This window comes from Amblyraja radiata, chromosome 34, assembly GCF_010909765.2.
Source record: "Amblyraja radiata isolate CabotCenter1 chromosome 34, sAmbRad1.1.pri, whole genome shotgun sequence".
NCBI lineage: Eukaryota > Metazoa > Chordata > Chondrichthyes > Rajiformes > Rajidae > Amblyraja > Amblyraja radiata.
In genome coordinates this window covers 24,800,320-24,824,875 of record NC_045989.1, presented here as the reverse complement: position 1 = coordinate 24,824,875, position 24,556 = coordinate 24,800,320, and the positions used below count along the sequence as shown (strand labels likewise).

At 46.2% G+C, this 24,556-nt stretch overlaps 1 protein-coding gene across 3 annotated transcripts in view; it reads left to right on the top strand.

The window, feature by feature from the left end:
* Positions 1–7,011: 7,011 nt before the first annotated feature.
* Positions 7,012–24,556, top strand: part of sema4b (semaphorin 4B) — a 172,004-nt gene continuing 154,459 nt past the window's right edge. For 2 of the 3 annotated variants that reach the window (XM_033050495.1, XM_033050494.1), the window contains exon 1: positions 7,012–7,241. The gene's annotated coding sequence lies outside the window, so the exon portion shown is untranslated. Of the gene's footprint in view, positions 7,242–16,433; positions 16,587–24,556 lie in introns of those variants that run through there. The other variant, XM_033050497.1, reaches the window with a different exon arrangement.

Sequence of the window (24,556 nt, the reverse complement as noted above, 5' to 3'; positions counted from 1 at the left end):
CAGCCTCTCAAAGCACTTCACCACCACCGGCGTTAGTGCCACTGGTCGATAGTCATTGAGGCACGTCACCTTACTCTTCTTGGGCACCAGTATAATTGATGCCCTTTTAAAGCAGGTGGGGACCTCAGACCTCAGAAGTGAGAGGTTGAAAATGTCCGTAAAAACTCCTGCCAGTTGGTCCGCATAGGTTTTTAGAACACGACCGGGTATACCATCAGGACCAGGTGCTTTTCAGGGGTTCACCCCTCTGAAGGATTTCCTGACATCGGCCTCTGTGACTGAGACTGAAATGCCATCACAGCGAATGGGGGATCGGAAAGGCACATCAGTATTCTCCCTGTCAAAGCGTGCGTAAAACGCATTGAGCTCGTCAGGGAGTGATGTTTCACCGACATTGCTGGTTAATACCAAAAATAGACACAAAATGCTGGAGTAATTCAGTCATAAATGATAGGAGCAGAATTAGGCCAATAAGCCTAATCTACTCCGCCATTCAATCATGGCTGATCTATCTCTCCCACCTAACCCCATTTGCCTCCTTTCTCCCCATAACCCCTGACACTTGCATTAATCAAGAATCTGTCAATCTCTGCCTTAAAAATATCTATTGCTGGCCTCCACAGCCTTCAGTGGCAATGAATTCCACAGATTCACCACTTGTCTGAAGAAGGGTCCTGACCAGAAACGTCCATTCTCCAGATATGCTGCCTGACCCGCTGAGTTACTCCAGCACTCTGTGAAACGTCACCTATCCATGTTCTCCACAGATGCTGCCTGACCCGCTGAGTTACTCCAGCATTCTGTCCATCTTTTGCAGAGCACTTTGATGTGCACACAAGTTCAACTTGGTCCTGTCAAGCTGGCTGCAAGAACTCATCAGAACCACACCTGTGAGAGCAGTCACCACTTAGATACTTCCATCATTCGTCTGAACTATCTGTCACCCAAACCTTCCATTTCCTCTTATTTAAAACTGGAGAAGTTTATCTTATTCTTTGCAGATTATTTGGAAATAAAAAAAGTCTTAATGTTCCTTTGTTTCCATCTTTGAAGTGCTTTTCCAGCTTTCATGAATCTCACCTGCAAAAATAGTGGGAGCAAAGGTGATACTGCTCCATCAATCTTCTATCATAAGGTCAGAGGGAGGATATTGGCTGATGATTTTATAACATTCAATTCTATTTCCTCCTACTCAGCAAATGAAGCAGCCCATCCCAGCAGAACATAGACCATAGAACGAGCCCTTCCACCAACAATGTTTGTGCCAAACATGATGCCTAGCTGAACTGATCTCATTTGCCTGTACATGATCCATATCCCTCTATTCACTGCACTTCCATGTGCTTGTCTCAAAGCCTCTTAAACACCACTATCGTACCTGCCTCCACCACCACCCCTGGCAGTGCATTCCAGGCCCAAAATACTCTCTATAGTAAACTTGCCCCGCATGTCTTCATTAAACCTTCCCCATCTCTACGCCCTCTAATGTTGAAAAATGTCCACCCTGGGAAAAAGGTTTTCACGAGTCTCCCCTATCTATGTCACTCACAATTGTATATACAGTGTAAATTCAGCATGTAGCAAGACCTGGACAACATTTAGATGTGGACTGAAATGTGTCAACTAATATTGGTACCAGACAACATTCATCCAGCCATCTACCCCTGACACTCAATGGAAGCACACGGCATTGGGGGTTCAGTATTGATGTGGATAGAGAACTGGCTGGCAAACAGGAAGCAAAGAGTAGGAGTAAACGGGTCCTTTTCACAATGGCAGGCAGTGACTAGTGGGGTACCGCAAGGCTCAGTGCTGGGACCCCAGCTATTTACAATATATATTAATGATCTGGATGAGGGAATTGAAGGCAATATCTCCAAGTTTGCGGATGACACTAAGCTGGGGGGCAGTGTTAGCTGTGAGGAGGATGCTAGGAGACTGCAAGGTGACTTGGATAGGCTGGGTGAGTGGGCAAATGTTTGGCAGATGCAGTATAATGTGGATAAATGTGAGGTTATCCATTTTGGTGGCAAAAACAGGAAAGCAGACTATTATCTAAATGGTGGCCGACTAGGAAAAGGGGAGATGCAGCGAGACCTGGGTGTCATGGTACACCAGTCATTGAAAGTAGGCATGCAGGTGCAGCAGGCAGTGAAGAAAGCGAATGGTATGTTAGATTTCATAGCAAAAGGATTTGAGTATAGGAGCAGGGAGGTTCTACTGCAGTTGTACAGGGTCTTGGTGAGACCACACCTGGAGTATTGCGTACAGTTTTGGTCTCCAAATCTGAGGAAGGACATTATTGCCATAGAGGGAGTGCAGAGAAGGTTCACCAGACTGATTCCTGGGATGTCAGGACTGTCTTATGAAGAAAGACTGGATGGACTTGGTTTATACTCTCTAGAATTTAGGAGATTGAGAGGGGATCTTATAGAAACTTATAAATTCTTAAGGGGTTGGACAGGCTAGATGCAGGAAGATTGCTCCCGATGTTGGGGAAGTCCAGGACAAGGGGTCACATCTTAAGGATAAGGGGGAAATCCTTTAAAACCGAGATGAGAAGAACTTTTTTCACACAGAGAGTGGTGAATCTCTGGAACTCTCTGCCACAGAGGGTAGTCGAGGCCAGTTCATTGGCTATATTTAAGAGGGAGTTAGATGTGGTCCTTGTGGCTAAGGGGATCAGAGGGTATGGAGAGAAGGCAGGTACGGGATACTGAGTTGGATGATCAGCCATGATCATATTGAATGGCGGTGCAGGCTCGAAGGGCCGAATGGCCTACTCCTGCACCTAATTTCTATGTTTCTATGTTTCTATGAATGACCATCACTGAGAACTCCATCATCAATATCCTGGGGATCAACAATGACCAGAAACACAACAGGCCTGGGCTATAAGGAGAGGTTGAACAGGCTAGGATTGTGTTCCTTGGAGAGCAGGAAATTGAGGGGTGATATTTTAGAGAAGTATAACTACATCATGAGGGCATTTTATTTTCCTGTATTGTATATCAGGTCTACTCTGCCACGCATTCATGGCTGATCTGTCTTTCCCTCAAAACCCCATTCTCCTGCCTTCTCCCCATAACCATTGACACCTGTACTAATCAAGAATCTGTCAATCTCCACCTTAAAAATATCCATTGACTTGGCCTCTACAGCATCTGTGGTGATGAATCCCACAGATACACCACCCTCTTAGTGAAGAAATTCCTTCTTATTTCCTTTCTAAAGGCACATGCTTTTATTCTGAGGCTGCGGCCTCTGGTCTTAGACTCTCCCCCAACTAGCAGAAACATCCTCTTCACATCCACTCTATCTTAGTCTTTCACTAAGTTTCAATGAGGTCCCCGCTCATACCAATTGCATTGTGTAATTGTACAATTCCCTCGGCAATAGCCAATTGCTCACTATTTCTGCTTATGGGCGGCACAGTGGCGTAGCAGTGGAGTTGCTCCTAAAAGCACCAGAGACCTGGGTTCAATCATGACTATGGGTGCTGTCTGTACGGCGTTTGTACATTATCTCTGTGACCGCATGGTTTTTCTCCAGATGCTCCGGCTTCCTCCCACATCCCAACGATTTGTAAGTTAATAGGCCTCTATAAATTGTCCCCAGTATGTAGGATAGAACTTGCGTACGGGTGATCACTGGTTGGCTCGGACTCGGTTGACCAAAGGGCCTGTTTCCGTGCTGTATCTCTGAAGTCTCAAGTTTAATGTCTAAATCACCCAACACTAGAATGAACTCAATGAGATCTGGCATGTAGCAGAAATGAACAGTACTTCCTCTCAGCCTGGCAGGAAGCTCATTTATTGTTGACCAACATGCATTAAATATCTACTTAATAAGATTCTAAACATGCTGTTCTGTGTGTCAGGTACTCTGCTATTTGTTAAACAACCTGCATGGCTATTGAGGATGGATGATGCTGATGTCCACAGCTGGATGTCACCGTTTCTGCTTGATGCTGTTATTTTGTAGTCGAAAGAACAGACACTTCTAGGTCTGCATTGCCTCGGTTGCAAATGACCCAACCCAACCCAACCCAACTTCAGCAGCATTTGTAGACAAAAGTGCTGGAGAAACTCAGCGGGTGAGGCAGCATCTATGGAGCTAAGGAAATAGGCAACGTTTCTGGTCGAGACCCTTCTTCTGCCGCAGCATTGAGTGTCATTCAGCTGCTTGAATGAATTAAAGCACAACAAAGCCTCGCATTCCCACCTCCTTATCAAAGATACTTCTGTTCCAGGTCTGAAATCCTTTCTCTAAGCATGGTGGTGCAGCGGTAGAGTTACTGGCTTACAGCCCCCGGGGCCCAGGTTCGATCCTGACTGCAGGTGCTTGTCTGTACAGAGTTTTTTACGTACAGGAGTTCTCCCTGTGATCACGTCGGTTTTCTCCGGCTCTCTCACACTCCAAAGACGTACAGGTTTGTAGGTTAGGTTAATTGGCTTTGGTAAAGATTGTAAATTGTCCCGAGTGTGTGTAGGATAGTGCTAGTGTATGGGAATCTCTAAACTAAACTAAACTAGACTAGCTTTCAGAGTAATTCCCTTTGCTGCCATTCTTTCTCTTACCCTCTCTCACTTGACCTTCTTCTCCTGCCATCAACTTCCACCAGAGATAAATCAGCCGATTAACCCGGTCAACTGGCAGCCGGCATGCCTTTGGAATACGGGAGTATCCGGGAAAACCCAGATAATAACAATGAGGACTTGCAAACCCTACGTGGACAGCACTGGAGATCGGATTGAACTTGGGTCCATGGAACTGTGAGGCATGCAGTAGATGTTGTTGGACATGTTCCATGCTTACACACTGTTGAATGTGGAGTCAAGCAGTCGGAGTTAATATTTAATATGCACAAGAGATTGTATGCAGGTATATTGCCACCACATGGGATTAATTCCCCCCCTCCAAAGACCTTTCGGCCTGTAATGTATACGATGGTGGAATGGAACAGCATAATATCCTTAAGGGCCTGTCCCACTTACGCGATTTATTCAGCGACTGCCACTCTTTGGGCGACTGCTCACGACTCTTTGGGCAACTACTCACGATCATACAGGCGTCACGTGTCGACATGTCACGGGGTGACACCTGTATGATCGTGTCTAGTCGCCCAAAGAGTCGTACCTTTTTCTGGTCGCCGTTGGATTTTCAACATGTTGAACATTTTCGGCGACCTGCTGCGACTATGACGGGTGCCGGCAAGTCGCCGAAAAAATCGCGTAAGTGGGACAGGCCCTTTACTACCACGGATTCGGAACAGGAACGGTTGGAAATTCTGCATGGGATACTCAGCGTATTATCGGAACGTAATGTGTGTCTGAAACGTTACAGGAATGCCGTTATCCACCCTGAATATGTCTGTATGGAATTCAGAATCATCGAGAATGGCAGAGAAGAAAGTGTTCAGTTGAGTTTAAAGTCAGGTGTACCAAGGAACAGTGAAAAGCTTTTGTTGCGTGCTAACCAGTCAGCAGAAAGACAATACATGATTACAATCGAACCATTCACAGTGTACAGATACATGATAAGGGAGTAACATTTAGTGCAAGGTAAAGCCAGTAAAGTCTGATCAAAGATAGTCCGAGGGTTACCAATGAGGTAGATAGTAGTTCAGAACTGCTCTTCATTTTGATGCAAGGGAGGTGATAATCCTCGTTTCGGGGGTGGGGGGAAGGAGGGACGATATTGAATACTTTTGTAACTATGTTGGCACCCTTTACTCTTGCATATATGTACTGTGTGCAAACAAAGAATCTCACTGCACCAAGTACACGTGACAATATCACTCCATGTTTTTACTCAATGCAGGTGCCACACTGAGACCCCTTCCTGATCTCCAACACAAGGGGCTCTCTCTGCCCGAGCCGACTGCTTACTCCTTTCCCGGGGTGACGTCCGTGACTGAGAGCCCCCCGAAAAGGAACACGCGGGCGGTGTCCACGGGCACCCTGGGGATTTCCGGGACCAATGTGCCTCGACCGCGGGGGATCGAATGCATCCGGGACCTGTTGTCAAGCTGGAAACGGTACAGAGAAGATTTACAAGGATGTTGCCAGGACCCGAGGGTCTGAGCTGTAGGGAGAGGTCGAGTAGGCTGGGACTCTATTCCTGGGAGCGCAGGAGGATGTGGGGTAATCTTCTAGAGGTGTGTAAAATCATGAGAGGAATAGATTGGGTAGACACATAGAGTCTCTTGCCCTGAGTAGGTGAATTGAGGACCAGAGGACACGGGTTTAAGATGATGGGGAAAAGATTTCATAGGAATCTGAGGGGTCACTTTTTCACACAAAGGGTGGTGGGTGGATGAAACAAGCTGCCAGAGGAGGTAGTTGACACGCGGACAATCGCAATGTTTAAGAAAAAGACAGGTACATGGATAGGACAGGTTTGTAGGGATATGGGCCAAACACAGGCAAATGGGACTGAAAGGGAATTGCATTTAGTGCAAGATAAAGTCCAGTAAAGTCCGATCAAAGATGGAATGAGTTGCCGGAGGAGGTATATGAGGCAAGGACTATTGCAACATTTAAGAAACAACTAGATAGGTACATGGATAGGATAGGTTTAGAGGGATGTGGGCCAAATGCAGGTAGGTGGGACTAGTGCAGATGGGACATGTCGGTCGGTGTGGGCAAGTTGGGCCGAAGGGCCTGTTTCCATGCTGTTTCACTCTAAGATAGTTTGAGGCTGTGTCTTTCAATAATTTTTAAGGCAGAGATAGACAGATTCTTGGTTAGTACGGGTGTCAGGGGTTATGGGGAGAAGGCAGGAGAATGGTGTTGAGAGAGAAAGATAGATCAGCCATGATTGAATGACGAAGTAGACTTGATGGGCCGAATGGTCTAATCCTGTTCCTATCACGTATGAATCAATCAGTGAAACTAGCTGGCAGTAACTTGGCCAGGCAGATGGAGAAGGTATGACTATCTCTGGACGCTAAGGGGAGCTACAATGCTATCTTGTGGCTTGTTGGGGAGGGAGGAGGGTGGAGGGAGATGGGATTGAACAGACTAGCTCAAGGGAGCTGGCACTCGGTGAGTTATTGAGCCTCCGCTTGCATTCTGTGGCTGGTCGCCTCACCTGCCTCGTCCCAATACCTGTGTTATTCCACCGACTACTTTCTAAATGGGGGTCGGCGGTTTGTGACCGACGTGGGCCGGTGCAGAGAGGCAAGAACCGGCCGCTGTTGAGAGAGAAAGCAGCGTCGCTCCTGCAAGATCCCAGAGGTATGCACAGGAAAGATTGCAAACTTTGTTCCGCATTTAGACTCCTTGTTTTAATCTGCACAGATATTTCCCGGGAGAATTGTGGAGACACACGCGGAAAAAAAAAATGTAATCTCGATTTAAATCTATGAGTGGATGAAAACAGGTTAGTGGGTTGTAACACGCCCCTGTGGAGAAACCATCCTGGTTTGATTTCATTGTTAGGGGCACTTTTTCAGCGTTGTTCTTCATTGTTCTTAACCGTTGCACCGCTCCCCCCCCCCCAGTTGCAAATTGGACATGTTACTGTTGTGGGATGGGGCAATTACTCGCGGCCAAGGGAGCCACAGCGATGTTATGTCGACACTGAGATTTTGACTTGGATGTGGACAAGAATGGGTGAAATGATCTTTGGACATTCCCCGTGTTGTTACTCCCCAGGGTGTATCGGAGACAGATCCCACATCTTGTCCTCGCTTGAATAGACACAGCCGAAAGCATCGTACAATGAAAATCCCATTCATTATTGAGGCCGAGCATCGAAGAGTAATATGGGCTGGGTCTGTTCATTCATCTCCTACCTACCTCTACTTTAGCTGAGACCTGTTTACACTGGAAATGACAGTTGGATTGTTTTATTTATATTTCGTGATGGAAGTCAATGTGCTGCTGATTTATTTCCAGTGGACTCTTTTGTAGTCTCAGCCAAGAGCATTTTCCCCACCATCACCCAATGAAAAGATATGGTCACAAAGTGGTGGAGTAACTCGGGGTTGCAAGTCGGGCAGCATCTCTGGAGAAAAAGGATGGGTGACATAATATTGGAGTAAATCAGAAGTCTGATGAAGGATTTTGACCCAAATGGGGTTCGCCCACCAATGGTCGCCGGAGATGCTGCCTGAACCTCTGAGATACTCAAGCACTTTGTTTCCTTTTGTGTATTAACCAGCATCTGCAGTTCCTTCTCTCTACATGAGAAGATTTGGTCCCCAACCCAGAGATGTTGAGCACAAGATCTAGGCAGATGGAGTTGTTTAGTTTAGTTTATTGTCACGTGTACTGAGGTACAGTGAACAGTTTTTTTGTTGCGTGCTAATCAGTCAACGGAAAGACAATACATGATTACAATCGAGACGTCCACTGTGTACAGATACAGGATGAAGGGGTTAACGTTTAGTGCAGGATAAAGGCCAATTAAAGATAGTCCAAGGGTCTCCAATATGATAGCTTAGGACTGCTCTCCAGTTGTTAATAAGGTGTGTAGGAAGGAACTAGAGATGCTGGTTTACATAGACAAAGATAGACACAAAATGCTGGAGTAACTCAACGGGACAGGCAGCTTCTCTGGAGAAAAGGAATGGGTGATGTTTCAAAGGTGGATGCAAAGTGCTGGAGTAACTCAGCAGTTCAGGCAGCAACTCTGGAGGAAAAGGATGGGTGACATAGTGCTGGACTAAATCTGAAGTCGAAAGAAGGGTCCTGACCCGAAACGTCACCTGCCCTTTTTGTCCAGAGATGCTACCTGACCCGCTAAGTTACTCCAGCGCTTTGTGTCCATCTCATTCTTCCACAGATGTTGCCTGTTTGCATTTAAATTATGACATGCTGCTTAAAGGTCAAAGGTATCAAAGGTATTTTATTGGTCACATTCACATATACCTAGGTGTAGTGAAGTGAAATGCTTCTTGCCAATTTGCAGCACATAAAGAAGGAATACAGACATAACATTAATAAGAGTTTTAAATATAAAGAACATCCCCCACAATGGTTCCCATTATGAGGGAAGGCACAAAGTCCAGTCCCCAACCCCAGTTCACCCATAGTCGGGCCCATTGAGGCCTCCACAGTTGCCTCTACGGAGGCCCGATGTTCCAGGCCGTTCTCGCCGGGTGATGCTGCTCCGGCGTCGGGAGAGTCCTCTCAGCAGCCTGGGAACCCTGGAACGGCTGCCTCCGTACTGGAGGCCGCGGCTTCCAAAGCCAACAAGGCCGCGCCGGTTGGAGCTCCACCACTGGCGATCTCATTAGAGATCCCAGGCTCCCTGTGTAAAGTTCAGCGCCGCCGCCCGCAGCTGGTCGCTCCACAGTCCCGCAGCTCCGCGATGTTTTCCTCAGCGATCTTCAGCTCACCGGAGCTCCAGCGTGGCGACCCGGGCAAGGCATCGCCCGTTCCGCGATAGCGCTCCAGCGCTGTGCCGCCGCCGAAGCCGAGGTTCTGGGCGGTCCCCGACAGGAAACGCCGCTCCAGGCCCGCTGGTAGGCCGCGAGGACGGGTCGAAGCTGCAGCCCGGAGAAAAGCTGCCTCTCCGACCAGGTAGGGACCCTGAAAGGCAGTTTCCCCCTTAGTTACTTAGTTACCTTAATAATAATAATAATAAATTTTATTTATTGGGCGCCTTTCAGACATCTCAAGGACACCTTACATAGGTTAACAGGAAATATAAACATATAATCAGAATAAAATAAATAATAAAGACATCACAGAAACACAAATTAAAAACATAATTCAGTCCAAAAACAAAAATCAAAAACACAATGTGATGAGAGAGCAGCGGCAGCTAAAGCGCGCCAGCGTCCACTCTCCCTTCACGGCAGCCATCTTGGACAAAGACTAACAGGATTACCTTACAGACAAAAAATCATCCCCCCACAATGGACACCACTGTGGGGGAAGGCACAATGTCCAGTCCCTATCCCAAGTTCACCCCAAAGTCAGGCCTATTGAGGCCACCGCAATTGCCTCTACGGAGGCCCGATGTTCCTGGCCGTTCTCACCGGGTGGTCTTGGGAGAGTCCTCTCAGCGGCTGGGCCACCTGGAACGGCCGCTATTTAGCTGGAGACCGCGGCTTCCGAAGCCGACAAGGCCGCGCCGGTTTGGAGCTCCCAGGCTCCCGATGTTGAAATCGGCGCCGCCCGCTCCGCAGACCCGCAGCCCGGAGGTGTTGAACACGGCAGTCTCAGCTCACCAGAGCTCCAGCGCGGCGACCCAGGCAAGGCATCGCCCGCTCCGCGATAGCGCTCCAGCGCTGTGCCGCCACCGAGGCCGAGGTGCTGGGCGGTCCCCGCCAGGAAACGGCGCTCCAAGCCCGCTGGTAGGCCACGAGGACGGGTCGACGGGCAGCCCGGAGAAAAAGCTGCTTCACCGACCAGGTAGGGACCTAGAAGTAAAATTAACCCCTACCCCCCACATTAAAAAGTCCATATCCCCTATGGACAAAAAAACAGGACTCACTAAAAATTTTAAAACAAGCGAATTAAAACGGACGGCTGCTGGCTAGCAGCCGTTCCCCAAGATGGCTCCTCCTCCATGATAGTTAGGTAAGTTACTTTTCGTTCATTTAAAATAAAAATAGTTTATCAATTGCTCAATTTTCATGTCTCTCAATCACAAACTATCTGCAACGTGACTTCCTGACTCTTGTACTTAATACACTGATGGGTGAAGGCGAGCATGCCATATGCCTTCTTTGAGGCTAAAGAAAGGTCTTGACCCAAAACGTCACCCATTCCTTCGATCCAGAGACGCTGCCTGTCCTGCTGAGTTGCTCAAACATTTTGTGTCTGCCTTCTCTATCTACTTGTGACCATTTTAGGGGAGTTGTGGATTTGGACATCCTTGACTATTGGTAAACTAATTATCGTGAGATTGGCTCACATTATCTTGGCATCGACCTTGAATTCCTATCGTTAGATCTTTCTATGTGGAAACATTTTGCTTCCACTTCATTGTAAGCAGTTGAGAACAAGTGTGCAATTGCACAAGTTGTTGGTGAGACCATACTTTTATTTTACACCATCCTGTAACCCACCAAAGAGTTGTATTTTGCCATTGCTGGTTACTATGTACAGTTTATTTTCCTGCTCCATAAGTATATAAGGATATCAAAAAACTGATCCTGAAATTATTCCGCAGGAAAGAGCGTTTGAATCCTACGTATCCTGTCAGTGTTGATAACTGTTTCAAATCATGGATTAATGGTTCTGCTGAAATTGCAGCACATTGTGTTACAGATCAGAACTGAGTCTCTGCATTTTAAAATTACAGCTGGAAGAACAAAACAAATATGATAAAGGGGAGCGCGTATGATTTAAAAAAAAAAAAAACCCATTGTTGGTGTAACTCAGTGGGTCTGAGTTTTAAAGATACAGCATAAAAACAGGCCCTTCGGCACACCGATTATATGCCGACCAGTGATCCCTGTACACTAATGCCTCTCTCCCACTTCGGCTATTTTTTTAGGCAACTACAGGCGACTAGGCTGTCGCCACATGGTCGCCGGGGTGTCGCCTGTATGGTCGTGAATCGTCTCCTCAGTCGCCCAAAGAATCGTAGCGTTTTTCTGGTTGCTGCTGGATTTTGAAATGTTTTAAACTTTTCGGCGACAATGGGTTTGACGCCAGTGAGCGTAGCTTGACTTCTCCTGACGTAGGTGCTGTCGTCAGGATGACGTTGGTAGATTGTGGCCGGTGCTGACTTCGGTGAATTCCATTGGCGACTAGCTACGTCAACCGGCGACAGGTACCGGCGACTGAATTGTCTTGCCTTGTCATAGCTTGGACGTAGGTTGCCGTAGACGTGGCCATAGGTCGACATCCTAACGGGTCGCCGGTTGTCGGTAGCTTGCCATAGCTGGATGTAGACTAGGTGGTAGGTTGTTGTAGACATTGTCATGGGGGGGTCCAGTCGCCGGTTTTTCAGCAACCTGCTACGACTGACAGTCGCCAATAAAAATCGCTTAAGTGGGACAGGCCCATAACACTATCCCACACACACTAAGGACAATTTACAATTTTTACCGAAGCCAAATTAACCTACAAACCTGTACATTTTTGGCGTGTGGGAGGAAAAAGGAGCAGCCGGGGAAAACCCTCAGGGAGAACGGACAACGCCTTACCCATAGAATATGAGGTTTGAGGTAGAAATGAGCTATTGGCTTCAGTTTTACATGCACCATTACATTGCACCTCATGTATGTGTCCAGGATGAGTTTGTGTTCCATCACTCACAAACCTAATTAAAGGCACCTAAACCATTTCCTGCCAGAGTGCATTACAAAAATTTAATGACGTTTTTAAATTAAAACTGACTGCAGCAAGTTCCAAATAGGTAGTTTAATTTTTGTTGTAAGGTTTGCTTCTGTTTGCTGCCAAATCCCTCTGATCTATTGAATGTAGCAATGCATGCCAACTTAGTCATGGTCTAAAGAACAATGAAAATGGCTGACATCTTTCCACATTTGGTCGATTGAGTTCTTAAGTCACAGGAGCAGAAGGAGGTCATTTGGCCCATCAGGTCTACTCTGACACTCAATCAAACGGGTGTCAGGGGTTACGGGGAGAAGGCAGGAGAATGGGGTTGAGTGGTGGGCCAAATGGCCTAATTCTGCTCCCTATAACTTATGAACGGATGATCTATCTTTCTCTCTCAACCCTTTCTACCCTTAACCCCTGACACCCATAATAATCCAAAACCTGTCAATCTCATCCTTAAAAATGCCCAATGACTTGGTGTCCACAGCCATCTGTGGCAATGAATTCCACAGATTCACCACCCTCTACCTAAAGAAATTTCCCCCCCATCTCCTTTCTAAAGGTACATCCTTTTATTCTGAGGCTGTGCCCTCTGGTCCTAGACTCTCCCACTAGTGGAAACATCCTCTCCAAATCCACTCTATTCTGGCGCCTTACTATTCGGTAAGTTTCAATGAGGTCCCCCATTGAGTTAGAAAGTCACAGGTTTAGGATCCATTCCAGAGCCTAGAGATGGCATGAACCTGGTACAGGTGATGATAATAATAAACTTAAACCACAGCAAACAATCCAGGCTGGAGCTCCAACGCTGCACACAGCGAGAGTTGTATGTTGGAGGAGTGATCCTTGCTTGCATCATTTAACTGGGGTTCAATATCTCCTCTCTGGGAGATGTAGCAAATCTCGTGACAAGTAAAGCAAGTGAATTCTCTCTGGTCATTTTTATCACCGTCTGTTTTGTTGTCACTTTCTCCGAGCTAACAATGGTCTACGTAGGAAGGAACTGCAGATGCTGGTTTCAACTGAAGCTAAACACAAAAAGCTGGACCACTTAGCGGTACAGGCAGCATCTCTGGAGAGAAGGAATGGGTGATGTTTCAGTTGAGACCCTTCTTCAGAGGGGCTTTTTGGGTCGAGATGTAGTCTGAAGAAGGGTCTCGACCCATTCTTTCTCTCCAGAGACGCTGCCTCTCCCGCTGAATTATTCCAGCTTTTTGTGTCTAACAATGATATATTCTACGTTTTCTTTGACCTGCATCTCTTTTGATGTCTCATTTTCACACCTTGCACGTCCTTATTTTGTGTCTCCCTCTCCCCTGACTTTCAGACCGAAGAAGGGTCTCGACCCAAAAACGTCACCCATTCCTTCTCTCCAGAGATGCTGCCTGTCCTGCTGAGTTACTCCAGCATTTTCTTTCCATGTAAACCAGTATCCATATTTTCCATGTAAAACCAGCATCTGCAGTTCCTTCCTACACAAAGTATTGATCAATGCAGGGTGGCTGTGGGACGGTGCTGTTAACAATTTTGCTCCTGTAATTCTAACATTGTAGCACTTGCTACAACTCACAAAATTCCTTCTTGTAGATATCCTGAAGTCCACGTTATAGAGATATGTGCAGGTTTTTATTTTTTTCAGAAATCTGATGTTTACCGCAGAGTTAGAAGTAAATGAATATAGTCAAGGAGCTGTCAAAATATTGTGATGCTTTCTTGCTAGCATGTCAAATCAACTCAAACTGAACAGTTTTTTTATAAAAAGGCCTGAATAATTGAAGAAGATTAATGACGTATTAAAACTTAATATAAACTATACAAAAGTATCATATTTGAACCTATAGCTGCAAGTCCTCTGTAATAATTATTATCCTTTCATAACACGAGAGAGGTGAGAAATGTATTAAATGGGGAAAGTTGCTGTCAATCACTGAGGCCCAGGGGAATTGAAGACCAGATGACAGGCTGCAAAGTGCCGCTTTCACCAAGAGCTTTGGGGAGGAATTTCCAATTCCGAGCTGGAATTCTCTGGCTGTCACTCAATCAGAAATAAATTATGGTACGAAATGTGACTTCAGACCCATCTCCGAAGATAGACACAAAATGCTGGAGTAACTCAGCGGGACAGGAAGCATCTCTGGAGAGAAGGAATGGGTGACGTTTCTGGTCGAGACCCTTGGTCTGAAGTAGGGTCTTGGCCCAGAAACATCACCCATTCCTTCTCTCCAGGGATGCTGCCTCTCCCGCTGAGTTACTCCAGCCTTTTGTGTCTATCTTTGGTATAAACCAGCATCTGCAGTTCCTTCTTACACAAGGTAATTTATAATTTTGATTTAATCTGTTTTAATCTGTTAATATATTAATTATTTAGTAGTCTCTAAGTGATTTTAAAAAAAAACTCAAGTTTTTTAATTAGTTTTAATTGTTTGTTTAATTTTTAATAATTCTTGAATGATTTTGAATGTCAGGATTGATTAAAAGATACAGCGTGGAAACGGGCCATTCAGCCCATTGAGTCCAAGCGCAACATCGATTACCCGTTCACACTAGTTCCATGTTGTCTTACTTTTTCATCCACTCCCTCCACATAAGGGGCGATTCAGAGAGACCAATATGTTGTGGTAAACCAGTTTTTTTTTTTGCATTAAGGAATACTTTTGTCCTCCACACAAGTCAGCACAAGGACCACTGCTTTTATAAAGTGGTCCATGTGCTGCTGGCGTGCGTCCAACACAAGCACTCCACACGCAAAAAAAAACTAGTTTATCACAACATATTGTTTTTGTTCACTTGGCCAATTTTCTATCCATGCTACTGCTGTTATTTCCATGGAGTCTATGATCTCCCATATTAATGTCAAGCTTATCACTTGGTTTAACACATTTTGATTTATTTGCTGCTCCTTTTTATCCTTCTGCCCTCTTCTCCTTTCCTCTGTATGTGTGTTGACCAGAAGCATTAGTGTCAGTGAAATGTTCCTACTTGTATTGGGTGTTGAAATCTAACACTGCGTGTCAGGCAGCATCTCTGGAGAAGGGCAGCACGGTGGCTCAGCGGTAGAGTTACTGAAGGCAGGAGAATGGGGTTAGGAGGTAGAGATAGATCAGCCATGATTGAACGGCAGAGTAGATTTGATGGGCCGAATGGCCTAATTCTACTCCTATTACTTATGATCTTACAGTGCCAGAGACCTACGTTCAATCCTGACTAGGGGTGCTGTCTGTACTAAGTTTGTACATTCTCCCCGTGACCAATGTGGGGTTTTTTGGGAAATTCCGGTTTCATTCCACACTCAACGTTTGTAAGTTAATTGGCTTTGGTAAAATTGTAAATTTCCCCCAGTGTGTGTAGGATAGAGCTAGTGTATGGGGAACGCTGGCTAGCACAGACTAGGTGGACCGAAGGGCCTGTTTCCACACTGTATCTCTAAACTGAACTAAACTAAACTAAACATTTTGGGTTGGGGCCTTTCTTCAACTTACTGTGAGGTGGAGTGACCTGAGGGTATCATATAAGCACAGCAATCGTCACAAAGCTAGCTTATTTAATAAGTACAAGTAAGATATTGCAATAGAGCAGAAACATTTTCTGTACGAGAACTGTTCAGATAGATTTACATTTTAATTAGATTTTCAGGTTTTACCCCAGTAATGTAAATTGCACTGATCTGAATCAATGACAAGTAATTTTATGCATTCTGTTTTATTTTTGTTACGCTGCTGCAGTCCTTCAAAATCTCTTCTTTTGATGGTTCAAGTTCAAGTTCAAGTGAGTTTATTGTCATGTGTCCCTGTATAGGACAATGAAATTCTTGCTTTGCTTAAGCACACAGAAAATAGTAGGCATTTACTACAAAACAGATAAATGTGTCCATATACCATGATAGAAATATATACACACATGAATAAATAAACTGGTAAAGTGCAAATAACAGAAAGTGGTTGTTAATAATCAGAGTTTTGTCCGAGCCAGGTTTAATAGCCTGATGGCTGAGGGGAAGTAGCTATTCCTGAACCTGGTTGTTGCAGTCTTCAGGCTCCTGTACCTTCTACCTGAAGGTAGCAGGGAGATGAGTGTGTGGCCAGGATGGTGTGGGTCTTTGATGATACTACCAGCCTTTTTGAGGCAGCGACTGCGATAAATCCCCTCGATGGAAGGAAGGTCAGAGCCGATGATGGTTGAGTTTGAATGTGATTGGGAGTCCCAGTGTGAATTGGCTGAACCAGAAGCAGTGGGAATGTGCATTAGAGTGCAGTGAATAATTGCTGTTCCCGTATTATTGCACGCTGATAACCTGCTATCAAAGTATTCGGAAACCTGACGGCGGACGAGCAATGGGTATGGAAATGATTCCTATATTAAATGAAAGAAGATAGACATAAAATGCTGGGGTAACTCAGCGGGTCAGGCAGCATCTCTGGGGAGAAGGAATGTGTGATGTTTCGGGTTGAGACCCTTCTTCCGACTTGCGTTTCGGGTCAAGACCTTTTCGAGACTTATGCCCCTGTCCCACTTAGGAAACCTGAACGGAAACCCCTGGAGACTTTGCGCCCCACCCAAGGTTTCCGTGCGGTTCCCGGAGGTTTTTGTCAGTCTCCTTACCTGCTTCCACTACCTGCAACCACCGGCAACTTCTGGGAACCGCACGGAAACTTTGGGTGGGGTGCAAAGTCTCCAGAGGTTTCCGTTCAGGTTTCCCAAGTGGGACGGGGGCATAAAGGTCTCGACCCGAAACGTCACCGATTCCTTCTCTCCAGAGATGCTGCCCGTCCCGCTGAGTTACTCCAGCTTTTTGTGTCTATCCCATATTAAATGAGTCTGATTGTGTCAATCCAGGGAATTGTACCCGGAGACGTGCTGGCCGTTTACATGGAGGATGTCCTGATAAAATGTTGAGAAACTAGTAATGTACGGAAATGTAGTTGGTGTGGATTTCAAAAGGGAAAGGTCATGCAAAACAAATTAAAATGAGTTATTAGAAGTAACAGAGCAGAACAGGATGATGATATAACAGTGCAATGTATTGATATTTGCAAGTGGCCTTCACTGGAGTATTGCACAATAGATTTAAACAAACATGTGGGCATGTTCATGGATAGCACAGGTTTGGAGGGACATGGGACCAGCTCAGATTGGGCATCTTGGTCAACATGGACAAGTTAGGCCGAAGTATCTATTTCCGTGTTTGTTGACCCTATTTGTGGTGAAAGCCAGAGCATAGTGTTGGGATTGGGAGCCGACTCTGATAAATATTTAAGCTGGCAAAAGGCAGGATATGGTGTTACACATGTGGTCAGAGTGGTCTGTACGGAGTTTGTATCTTCTCCCTGTGTGTTTTCTGCTGATTCCTCTCGCATTCCAAAGATGTGTGACTTTGTATGTTAATTGGCCTCTGTAAATTGTCCCTAGTGCAGGGCTCTCGCTTAACTTGTTTTCCCTGTTGCCAGCCGGGCAACCTTGGCAGCTTTTTAGGTTGCCAAATGACAGTTTAGGTGGTCATTTAAGATGGCGTGCATGACGCGCGCGATAATGTGCTCGGACGAAGCGCGTAGTTACCAGTCGGAATTATACTCAATGAAGCATTCACATATTATTTCTGATTCAAATAAAGTCACAAACTAAACATTCACCAATCAAGACATGATATATCCCACAATGACATGCAGCAAAATTATAAGACAATATCTCAACTCTTTTTACACATTGCAATTAATGCAATTTCTATTAGTTCTTTTCACTTCCAAACAAAAATGTGGTTGGATTATTCAGCGTATGATCAACCTGTGTCAATATATCCTGGACCACGGTAACATATATGCATACGTATAGTTGTGAATGTTGCTCATTAAATAACTACAGTACTGATACTCCATATTAAGAGCATTGATTTGCCGTTACAATGAATTCTGTAATAACGTGTCAACGGCAACAGTGACAATCGAACACTGCGGTTTTAATGTTTCACGTGTTCACAATTTAATTAATCCATCTTTATGGATTAAAACAAATAATAACATTGGGAATTAAAACACATTTGATTGCATTCCGTTATCAAACATAGTCAATATTCACTCTGAAGACATTTCCAGGACAATAGGGTCAGGGAGGGGTGTGTGTGTGTGAATCAGTGCGGGGTGGATAGAAGGCAGTCAGTGCAGAATGGATAGATTGAGGCAGGTGAATTAGTACGTGTTGGTTGGAGTAGGTAAAATTGTGAGGGGAGAGCACGGGGGTGTCAGTGGTGTTGAATGGGGGGGGTTCAGTACGGGATGGATGGGGGTAGACAAAAGTGCTGGAGAAACTCAGCGGGTGTGGCAGCATCTATGGAGCGAAGGAAATAGGCAACGTTTCGGGCCGAGACCCTTCTTCAGACTGTTCCCCCCCATTCTTCTTGAATGGGAGGATCAGTACAGGATGGATGGGGGGGGGGGGGGGAGATCAGCGCAGGATGAATGGGGGGGGGGGGGGTCAGTAGAGTGTGGATCGGAGGGTATGTGCAGGATGAAAGGGAAATCACTACAGGATGAATGGGGGAAGGTGCAGGGTAAATGGAGGGTGGGTCAGTACAGGATGAATGCGTGGATTAGTACAGGATGGATGGGGAATCAATACAGGATGGATGGAGGAGGTGCAGGATGGATGGGAAAGGGGTAAGTACAGGGTGAATTGGGGAACCAGTGTAGGATGGATGGGGGGGGGGCGGGTATGACGGCAGAATTAATGCAAGGTGGATAGGGTGATCCGCGCAGGATGAATAGATTGGGGGAGTGGGGAGATGGGGAGGGGAGCTCAAGGGATGTCAGTGAGGACTGAATAGAGGCGGGAATGGATATCAGTGCGGGATGTAGAGGAGGGGTCCCAGGATAAAGGGGGGGGGGGTGGAGGGGGCGTACACGAGAGAGAGGGGGGGCAAGGTGGGGAGGAAGGAAGGTCAGCGCTCCTCGGACAACATCGCCCGCTGCCTTGGCCGTCGGGAATTATTCCCCACCGCCTCCCTCCTCCGCCAGCCAACAGCAAGGTGCAGGGCCGAGCGGTGCAGCTCAAAGATCCCATAGCTATAGTATCTTTGGTGCAGCTGCTTCAGAAGTGTCGGAGCGAATGATGGGTCCCGGACAGCGGCTCAATCTCCTCCCTGATAGCTGCCGCTGCTTGCAAATCCGACAACGGGATAACCGCTTTCAAAACAAACCCTCCCGCACGCCGAGGCCACCCCCTCCCTCCCTCCTCCCGACCTCGGCGTGCAGGAGGGTTTCTTTTTAAGCGCTGGGTAGTGGATTTGCAAGCAGCGTCCCTTATCAGGGCGGGCGGGGTGCGGGGGGAGGAGGAGATGAAGCTGCTATCGCGGCCGCTGCTGTCGCTGTTCGGGGCCCGTCATTCGCTCCGACACTTCGTCACCATGCACCTAGTATCTTTCTCACGCAAAACAGCCGTCACCGCCGACACAAAACGTTGCGTTCCTTTTCTCCATAGATGCTGCCTGACCCGCGTAGTTACTCCAGTTTTTTGCGTCTATCTTCGGTACAAACCAGTATCTGGTTGCCAAGCCGGGCAAAAAGACTCGGTGTTTAGTTGCCCGGCAGCGCTTTGAGTGGTCAATGGCACCCGGGCAACCGTTAATTTCGAGCCCTGCCCTAGTGTGTTGGATAGATCTAGTGTACGGGCGATCATTGGTCGCAGACGTGGTGGTCCGAAGGGACTGTCTCTCCAAACTAAACATATTTTAAAAAATAGGTCCGGTACAAATTTGAATGGGTAGCAGAGGACGCATGTGAGAAAATGCAGGAAGACTTTAAGCTTGCAGAATAAATGTAACACTAGCAAATAGTTTCCACATGAATGAGTGGACGAATGCCACATTTTGGTCGCAAGAGTAAGGAGGTCATGTCCCAATTTGTCATTGGATGGAGGAGAAAGGGAATCACCAATCTCCGTCTGAAGGGTCGTTTAAAAACGTCACCTGCTTTTTTTTTCTTCAGAGATGCTGCCTGGCTCGCTGTGTTACTCCAGGACTTTGTGTCTACATTGGATATAAACCAGCATCTGTAATTCCTTCCCACACATAATGTAACAGTGGCTTAGACTTAAAATCTGCTCCACCGTCTGAATGGAACTTCCATGTAACCATTTTTTTCCAGCTTTTTCCTGAATCCCTAAAGTGTGGGGATTGGTTGAGCAACCCTCAAACGATAGATTCTTTCCCAGACTGTAACTCAATCCAGGTGAATTAAGAAACACAATAGAGACAGATCTCACACCAGCACTGGAGGTGATGGATCTACTGTCATTTCAAAAGTATCTAAAGTAGTCTCCTCAGATACAGCAACGTCAGGGGCAATTTAAGATGATAAATGGTTTGTACTGTCTACAGGGCAAGGCATAAACCTTTGGCATCTCACCTTTCAGTTCTAGTGGGGGGTCATGGTTCCCAACCAAGCTGTGGTTCGTAGACCTCTCTATAACTTTGCCATGAATCCTGATTGAACTGATATTTTATGAAAGATTGCTTGATAATTTTCCTCTTAATGTAATTTTAATATGCATCAAACTTTAATGGATTTTTCCTAATCTGCATTTGTGTAGAGGTTTATTTGTGAGCAACCTATAAATTGGTATGGCCTTTCCATGATCCCACACAATGCAAGATCATCAATATCATGTTGTATTCTGTTTAAATGCCACATCGCTTATGGCTATGCATAACTATTTCATTAGCTAATGCGCGGCATGTGAAATTCCTAATTGGAAGAGTGACACTACACTTTGCTGAGGGACATTTTTAGTAAAAGTTAATTATGCCACATGGCCATTGCTTGCAAAGTTAGTGTTTTATTTCCCATCCCAAGGTGCCCCTGAGAAGTGATAGAGGGTCTCTCTCCACTATGATCTATACTCCCACAAAGCTATCAGTTGGAAGTTCCAAGACTTGGACACAGTGTTCCAGATTCAGGCACAGTTTCTTCCCAGGCAACTAAACCTACCACACCCAGAGAGCAGTGCTCAATTGTCATCTACCTCATCGGTGACCCTCGGACTATCCTGATCGGACTTTGCTGGCTTTACCTTGTACCAAACGTTCTTTCCTTATCATGTGTCTGTACACTGTAAACGGCTCGATTGTAATTACGTATTAATAATAATAATACATTTTATTTATGGGCGCCTTTCAAGAGTCTCAAGGACACCTTACAAAAATTGAGCATGTATAGGAAAAACATGTAAGGGGAATTAAATAAATAGTAGAGACATGACTAGTACGCAAAGTAAAGACAGAATTCAATACAAAACACAGCATGAGGCAATTAATGCACAGATGAAAAGGGACGGGGACGTGGGGCTAAGGATAGGCAGAGGTGAAGAGATGGGTCTTGAGGCGGGACTGGAAGATGGGGAGGGACACGGAATTGCGGATCAGTTGGGGGAGGGAGTTCCAGAGCCTGGGGGCTGCCCTGGAGAAGGCTCTGTCCCCAAAACTGCGGAGGTTGGACTTGTGGATGGAGAGGAGACCGGCTGATGTGGATCTGAGGGACCGTGAGGGTTGGTAGGGGGAGAGGAGGTCAATGAGATATGTGGGGGCCAGATGGTGGAGGGCTTTGTAGGTGAGGACCAGGATTTTGTAGGTGATCCGGTGGGAGACGGGAAGCCAGTGAAGTTTTTTGAGGACTGGAGTGATGTGATGCCAGGATTTGGTGTGGGTGATGAGTCGGGCGGCTGCGTTCTGGACCAGTTGGAGTCGGTTGATGTAGGTGGAGCTGATGCCAAGGAGAAGTGAGTTGCAATAGTCCAGTCGGGAGGAGATGAAGGCATGGATGAGTCTTTCAGCAGCAGGCGGTGTGAGAGAGGGTCTGAGTTTGGCGATGTTGCGGAGATGAAAGAAGGAGGTTTTAATGACATGGCGGATGTGAGGCTCAAGGGAGAGGGTGGAATCAAAGATCACGCCAAGGTTGCGGGCCTGGGGAGATGGGGAGACAGTGGTGCCGTCGATGGTGAGAGTGGGGTTATTGATTTTGCTAAGTGTGGCTTTGGAGCCTATGAGGAGAAATTCTGTCTTATCGCTGTTGAGTTTGAGGAAATTATGTTGCATCCAGGTTTTTATTGCTGACAAACAGGAGTTGATATGGGAGAGGGGGGGGTTGTGGGGGGATTTGGTGCCAAGGTAAATCTGGGTGTCATCAGCGTAACAGTGGAAGTCCAGATTGAAGTGGCGGAGTATCTGACCAAGGGGGAGGATGTAGATGATGAAGAGGAGGGGGCCGAGTACGGAGCCTTGGGGAACGAGTCTTTCCGCTGCCTGGTTAGCACGTAACAAAAGCTTTTCACTGTACACGTGACAATAAACTGAACTGAAACAGAGGAAGGGTTGAGTTCATGAGGCAGAAAGCTTTGCCCCACCAGCTGGATACATCAACAGAGGGTTTGCATGCTGTGGGAAGTGCCGTTGGAGATTTGCATGGGGTTATTTATGCCAGCTTGTTGCCAATCAGCTGCTTCATTGCAGTGAGGGGGGAGGGTTCAGAGGGGGGGGGGGGCGGGATGCAGAAAGTCCAACTAAAATTGTCACCTATTCTTGTTCTCCAAAGATGTTGCCTGACCCGTTGAGTTACTCCGGACCTTTGTGTTTAAGAAAGAACTGCAGATGCTGAAAAAATCTAAGGTAGACAAAAATGCTGGAGAAACTCAGCGGGTGAGGCAGCATCTTTGGAGCGAAGGAATAGGTGACATTTCGGGTCGAGACCCATCTTCAGACATTTGTGTCTTATCTTTATCACATCACAACTCACTTGCCCCCCCCCCGGCCTTAGCTTCCATTATCTTCCCCAAAGTAAAAACTGATGAGAAATACATGTATATATATTAAAAATCTCACCCATCTCCTGTGGCTCCACACAGAGATGGCAATGCTCAAATTTAAGGGGACCTGTTCTCTTCTTTTAAGGGGATCTTCAGTGTCCTCCAACACTCCCACAGGTCCGTAGGTTAATTGGCTTGGTATACATGTGAAGATTGACCCGTGTGTGTGTGTAGGATAGTGATAGTGTTAGTGTGTGGGGATCGCTGGTGGGCGCGGACTCGGTGGGCTACTATTGGGCTGTTTCCGCGCTGTATCTCTAACCTAAACTTGTTGGCTAATGAAGTCTCCACAGAGCAACAATAGTGACATTTACAAAGTAACTTGTTGATTATGAAGTGCTACAGACTTGCTGAATAAATGTAAATTTATTCTTGCATAGAATTAGCCAGCCTAAAGAATGTTCTGTATTCAATAGTGTACATAATCTGCATTTTCTGATAGGATCATATTACAGTTATACAAGTGGGGGGGTTTTGGTACTTTCCAAAGGCCATTAAAGTATTTGTTCTATTTCTGAGTAAAATTAAATAAAAATAAACAACTTTCTATTACGATCAATTTGCATTTCTCTTCAGCAGAGTTAAGAGTTCCCACCAAGTTCAGCCGCTGCGAAGTTATCCTTTTGATGAGAAAATGTCAGATTGTGTATTAGAAGAAAATTGGAAAACAGACTTCCCAAAAATGCATACTATTGATTCTTTGAGCAATCCTGAATGTTGTGTGTCCTCATTTATTAGCAGAGGGTCGGAGTAAACATTGCAACATGACTTTTCATCTGATGGTAGCTTCTTTTTCACCCGGAGAGTTGTGAATCTGTGGAATTCTCTGCCACAGAAGGCAATGGAGGCCAATTCATTGGATGTTTTCAAGAGAGAGTTAGATTTAGATCTTGGAGCTAATGGAATCGAGGGATATGGGGAGAAAGCAGGAACGGGGTACTGATTGTGGATGATCAGCCATGATCATATTGAATGGCAGTGCTGGCTCGAAGGGCCGAACGGCCTACTCCTGCAGCTATTTTCTATGTTTCTCCTCTTTAGTGGTCAGTCCTCTGCAAGGACGTTATGTTGTGGTGTTTGACCTTGCGTGAAGCTTGGAGAAGAAAGGGGGGGGGGGGGTTCTCGCTCTTAGTTCAACCTTGACGTTGGCACAACGCGCAGCACCATCTCTGCTTGTCCCACCATCTCTGAACATGTCTATTTAAGGAGGGCCTTGGAAATGTTGCTGGACAGAGTGCTGTAAATAGTGCAGTCCATGTAACCACTTCACTTGCGGATGCCATTAGTGCGTCAAAGCCAAAAGATAAGACACAACGAGCTGGAGTAACTCAGCGGGTCGGAGAGCATCTCTGGAGAGAAGGAATAGGTGACCCTTCTGAAGAAGGGTCTCGACCCGAAACATCACCTATTCCAGGGGCGGGGAACCTTTTCCTGATGGAATGCCGCATTAAGTTAGCTGT